This window comes from Gastrolobium bilobum, unplaced genomic scaffold (genome assembly GCF_033153095.1).
Source record: "Gastrolobium bilobum isolate Gb01-03AN ecotype WA unplaced genomic scaffold, APGP_CSIRO_Gbil_v1 utg24955, whole genome shotgun sequence".
Lineage (NCBI taxonomy): Eukaryota > Viridiplantae > Streptophyta > Magnoliopsida > Fabales > Fabaceae > Gastrolobium > Gastrolobium bilobum.
Genome location: NW_026897695.1, coordinates 26,488 through 32,874, shown reverse-complemented (window position 1 = coordinate 32,874; position 6,387 = coordinate 26,488). Strand labels below are relative to the sequence as shown.

Sequence of the window (6,387 nt, the reverse complement as noted above, 5' to 3'; positions counted from 1 at the left end):
TGTGGGCATTTTGATGCCCTACTAAAGGTTGTGGATTCTTGAACCCTCTCTTGCAAAAATAAGCCTCTTCCTCAGTGTTGTTTTCTCTCCTTTCTTCCTTGTTATTAGCCAAAGAAGATGAACCCGCACCGTTCCCAAAGTTGAACAAATCAAGTTCCATTGAAACTGAATCATTCTTAGTGGAGAGGTTCACGAAATCAAGTTGCATATGGGAATTTGAAGTTAGATCTGAAGGAGAATTATTCGAACCATGGGTTTCCATTGCACAAAGGCGAAAAGATGGAAACTTGTTAGATCTGAATTCTGAAGGAGAGGGAATGAAAAAATAGGGGGCATGACGAAGATTATTAATATAACAATTGCATGAATGGTAAGATCTTTCAAAAATCCGAAAGGAATCTCATGCTGTAAAATCTTATTATTTTCATGATATATAGAATCATAGATTTGAAGCGATATGGACAATTTTACGCACTGATTTGTGGGTGATTTTTTCCTAAACAAAAATCCCTAAAATAATTTTAATTACAGTATATACTCTCTAATGCCACTAATTACTAAGTCAAAACATCCATAGCCAGAATATTTGAATGTGGTATTAGTAAAACACATCTTTTATGTAGTTCAGATATGGTATCAACATGATGCCACATTGTTAACATGGAAATTACTTGTTGAAAGAAAATTACTGGGGATGTCTCTAGCAGAAAAGTCAATGAAAGTAAATTAGGACACAATCTTTTTCGCATATAATTTTATTGAAATATAGATATTTCAATCTTGTATTATGGGATATAAAATAAAAATAAAACAAAATCTGCAATTAAATACAAAATCTTGTATTATGGGATATAGGGGTTTACATTTCTACAGCTGCTGTACGTGCAACAATCAAATATTTGCCATATATATACTTGAAAGCATTAAATGCGGAGAATCATAACTATACAAAGAAAAAAAGAATTAAATGTGAGGAATCCTTACGTTCCGAACATGATTGCATTATATATTTGCCATATATAACCTATCCGTTCCGAATAGGATTGCTTCCGTGGTGGATACCTGGGGTTTATAAAATAAAAGAAAAGATAATAATATTATTAATTTGGCTTAAATTTAAAATGGACACAAACATATTATTATGAATGCATGAGAGTTTGTCTGAAAGTGTCCAAGGGAACTGAATAAACAAGGAAATTTTGGCTCTTTCACAAGTTTTAATCCTTCCGTTCTCGTATAGAAAATTTACACAGTATCATCTTAGTCTTTCTTCTAATTTGTGGAGAGAATTGAAGTTTAATTCAAGAGAGAGCGTTTTGTTCTTAATTTTAGAAAAATATTATAAATTTTCATTTAGTGATTTTTTTTTTAAATTTGAATTATTATTTTTTCATTATCAATTGAAGATTTTCTGCACTAAATCAATTTTTAATTTTTTTTCTTACTCTGTCCCGTATATCTGTATTGGTATTTTTAACATTTTTTTTCTTTTGGGAATATATACAGACTGTGACCAGTATCCTATGATTCAAAAATTGGTTATACAATTTTATTTTTGCTATATAGTTATACAAATTTAATCCTCATTCTTTAGAACTTCCTCCCAAATGGCCTAAGCATAATCTCAAGCTTGAAATTTTGTTTTCTAAATTATATTTGGAAAACTTTATAAATGTCTCCTAACGTTTTTCTTGGAATAAAAAATGTCACTAACTTTTTATTTAATTTATAATGCCCCCAACATTTAAAAAGCTCATATCCCTCTGTTAATTCCAAGTAACACAATTAAATTTTATCATATTATGATCACTATTTTACTCTCCAATTATCTAAAAACATAAAGCATGAGAGATTGACTTCTACCTTAATTTTTTCTCAAATATTAGGATTCTTTATACAACAATTTCTCCATTCTTTTTTCCTCGAAATACTGATTTGAACTAAAAAATGCTATTATGATATTGTAACAAATGCCAATTAACCATCGTTTTTTTTTTAAAAAATAAAATAAATATAATGCATAAACACTCCTTTTTTCTCACTATTTTCACATCTCCTTCACTTCACTTAAAAACATCCAAACATAACATAAGATATGTCACTTGTTCAAATACAGTGGACTAGCATAAGATATTGCCACTTGCTTAAATTAATTTAAAGGACTTAACTCTTTCAAATAAAGACACAAAGGTAATGTGTTAAACATTATTTACATTCACCAAATGGTGGTAGCTCAGTTGGCGCATGGGAGCTAAGCAAGTGGGGGTGAGAGCATGTGTTCGAATCTCCCCAGTACCACCTTTGGGCTACGTTGCACCGACACTGACACGGGACATGGAGTACGACACGACACTCCGACACGTTAATTCTAAAAAATATTAAATTTCGACACGTTAGGACACGTTTTGATATTATATAATATTTTTAATTTATGTAGTATATATAATATTTAATATTCAATAATTTAACAAAAAAATAAAGCTAAATTTATAATACCCATCAATTTTGCAAAGAAGCATAAGATATCCCAAATGTTTATATTAAATTCAATAAAATGGTAAAAGATGTGTATGGCTCTGTTCGGAGTTGGCAATCAGCTTTTTTTGTCCAACTTCAAATGATGATAACCGGATCTAAGAATCTCCAAATGAGGCATGTGATAGCTTAAATTGACATGAAAATTTAACTTAAATTGCATGTGCAAGTTTGAAGTTGTTTATATTATAGAGAAAAATCTTGTTTCGACTTTTTTAAAAGGATTTGATGATAAGTTATTGAGAATACAAAATAAACTAATTAAAATACATATTATTATTATTATTATTATTATTATTTTATTTAATCCCTAATTATATGACTTTTAAATTAGAGGGTTATAATGAGGACCTTATAGTCATAAATGGAATGAGCATAAAATTATAAGAATTTTGATACCCATATTGAGGTATTATGCACAGATGAATTTTTATCTGTTAAATTTGACTGCTGACGTAATAACAGTTAGTAGAATAGCTCCAAGTTAGCAAATTATAGTTAGAGAGCTAATCTAATGATATAAACATCATGAATGAGGTTAGGATATGATTTGGTGAAGATTGATACCCATATTGGGGTATTTTTGAAAAGTCACTTCTGCCGGGTATTTTGTACTGCTGTAGCAGCATCCGGTAGAATCCCGGAACAGGAAAAAGATAAGAAAATAGAAATAAAGACCAATATATGCCTAACAAGTCATAATTAGACCAAAAATGTTAAAGTTAAGAAGATTATGAAATTCGGGTACAGTTAAGAACACCGGTAAAGACTACAGTGCAATTAAACAACTGTTAGTGGATCTGTGACCTACTAATCAAATTTTTAAGTTATGAACATGATAATTAGACAAAATTAATGTTAAGTACTTAAAGTTAGAGTCTTGAGAGTTTTCGGGTAAAAATTTGACGACGGATCAGTTAAAAATTACACCGGGTCTCACTAAAGGACGAATATCACTTAAGTGACATGGCACCCCTCATTAGGGCACCCTCCTCTCCTTCCCTTCCATTTCTGATCAGCAGCCCCTTCACCTCCTTCTCTCTCTAAGTTTCAAATTTTGAAAACTCTCTCACTTCTCTCTAAGATTTCTTCACCTAAATCTCTCTAAACCACCAAACTTCCTTCACAAAGATTGTTCCCCTCACTCTCCTCTTCACAACCATACCATTTTCATGGTGTGAATCAAAAATTTCGTGTCCCTTATCATCCCAAACAGCCATGGTTTTGTGGAGAGCAAAGGCTATGGAGTTGTGTTCTTGAGCTCTCTTGAAGAATCACACTTGCTTGCTTGTTTCCTTTGATTTTTGGGTAAGTGTCCTTAAATTTTTTTCATGAAAAATATCATCTTTTCTTCTTATGTTCTTGAGCCTAACTCATGAGCATGTTCATGAAGGTGTGTGCTTGCCTAAAGGTGTGTTCTTGGTGGAAAAAGGTGGAGACTTGAGCTAAAGGAGAAACCTTGAAGATGTAAGCTCCCACTTGGGAAATATGAACCAAAAAGCCTCCCTTTTTCTTGTTGAGTGCCTTGGTTTTGATATGTTCATGAGGAGAATGTTGTTTAAAATTTCGTAATGTCATGGTTTGATGATGATTCTTAAGTGTGTGTGTGTTTGGAACCATGGAATGATGGATTGGATGACTAAAGGTGCCACCTTTGGACCTTTGAGTGATGTTCATGTAAAAAGATGACTATGAACTCAAAAATGGACCATGAACATTTCAGCCATATCATGTAAGGATAGGGTTTGATGACAAAAAAATGTGATTAAGTTGTTAAGTGTGGAAAAATGATTAGAAAGATTAACTAGGTGGGTTAACTCTAAGTAAAACTCACTAATCATGATTAATAATGGCTAAAAATCCTAATTAATATAGCTAATCAAATCTGCCCCATAAAGTACATAAGGGTTTAGTTGTGTTAAAATTAAGGAGATGATGAATTAGGTGATTAATTAAGGGTAGAGATTAATTAACAAAAGTAATCAAGGATTTAACTCTAAAATTGGACTAAAGTAAGGTTTAGGTACACTAATTAAATAATTAGTAAAATTTAAGTATCATGACATAATGGGACTAAGGATATTTCATAATGTGACTTAATAATAGAAAAATCCAAGAATTAATGTGAATTAGGATTTATAATCAAAAGTAATTAAGGTTTGTTAAGTAAACACATTTAAGGCTAAGTAACCAGTTTTTAGGCAAAATTGGGGAGAGCATATCTTCCTCCACAGAGGTCATATAGGGATGTGCCTTATATCAAATTGAATATTGAGATGTTATCTACGTGGTGTCAAAATTTGGTATCAATTGAAGATATATTCCATTCTGTATGTTCGTTTGAGTGAGGACTGCACAGGGAGGCATGTGCAGGGGCGCTGTACATGGCTGACACTTCCATGAATTTTTTTCTCCCTCAATTATTACTCAAATTAGGCTCATAATATGTCTAATTAAATATAAAGGTGTCTAGTTGTCTACATAAAAATTTTAGAGCAATTGATTTAGTAGAATTTCCATAATCGCAGAAATGGTAAAGGATGTTTAGGGCCCTGTTCGGAGTTGGCAAACAGCTTTGTTTGTCCAACTTCAAATGGTGATAACCGGAGCTAGGAAACTTCAAATGAGGCATATGATACCTTTTTGGAAAGGTAATTGAGTCTAGATTAACATACTAAAAGATGAGAATTTTATAACAAGTGAGTCACGCCCAGTAACTAGAAAACAGAAGCATGTACAGTTATGGAAAAACCGTAAAAGTGATATTTAAGCTAAGTGGGCTTAGGGGAACCCTTAGTAACTTATAATAATCATAAATATGACTTGGATGAGTTGAAAATAATCTAAGTGAGCCTTGCATGTGATTCTAAGCTATGTAAGTAATTGAAGATTAAAGTGGCTTGTAATAATGCACTAAAATATGTAATAAGTAATAATTGGTCTAGGCTTGTAATGGGCATATTATTGGCATATGAGTATGAAAAGTGGAATCATTAAATGATTAAGTCGTGGATATGACTTGATTAATTAATATGTAATTAATGATGTGAATGGTTCCTACTCTAGGTGTGCCTAGAGAACCGTGCACTTGAGGATTTTGTTGGAGCATACGTATTATATTGGAGTGTGGGCTTGTGCTAAGCTCCCTAAGGTAAGCTCCTAGTTCTAGTTGACTCCTCTCTCTTGTGGCCCCACCATGATGGTGGGCATTATGGTTATATTGTATGAAAGTATATGGTATGATGTATATGTGCATTCATTCACATTCATATAGATGTTATATGATCTTGATGTTATGATGATGCACTGATGATATTGTTATGAGGATCCTGGCCAGTGATCATGGTATGTAGGCTGCCTATGACTTGACTCTGGGAGCTATTTCATACTGAGGTTGTGTTGACTGTCTATGGCTTGACCCTGGAAGTCACACATGTGTAACCGTCTATGGCTTTGACCCTGGGGTTACACAAGGATGATATGATGATGCTATGTTTATGCTGTATGTCTGTATTATATGCTTTATATCTGACTTGTTATGCAGGAAGTGGGCTCAGGGGTTAGAGGATCCTCTATGAACCTTGAGCTTACTGAGATGTTGTTATCTTACCCCGTTTGGGGACATCATTTCTAGTTCCCAGAGTAGTGGTGATGCTTCTAGGGGCAAGGCCCCCGCATTGGAGTAGTTGATGATGCAGCTGATGATTTTATATTATGTTTAGATTTGATGTTGGCATGTAGACTTGTTAACATGCTTAATTATTTTATGGAGATTATTGTATGTATTTATTTAGACTCATGATAGTATTCTTAGAGCCATGGATTATTTACTGATACTTTTATACTTCGAAT

At 32.8% G+C, this 6,387-nt stretch overlaps 1 long non-coding RNA gene across 1 annotated transcript; it reads left to right on the top strand.

Annotated features, from left to right (window-relative positions):
• The first annotated feature begins 3,357 nt into the window (after window positions 1–3,357).
• On the top strand, window positions 3,358–5,755 carry LOC133309372 (uncharacterized). Its single transcript, XR_009751312.1, has 3 exons — window positions 3,358–3,843; window positions 3,929–4,002; window positions 5,602–5,755. It is a non-coding gene; the product is annotated as an uncharacterized LOC133309372 (long non-coding RNA).
• Window positions 5,756–6,387: the final 632 nt, after the last annotated feature.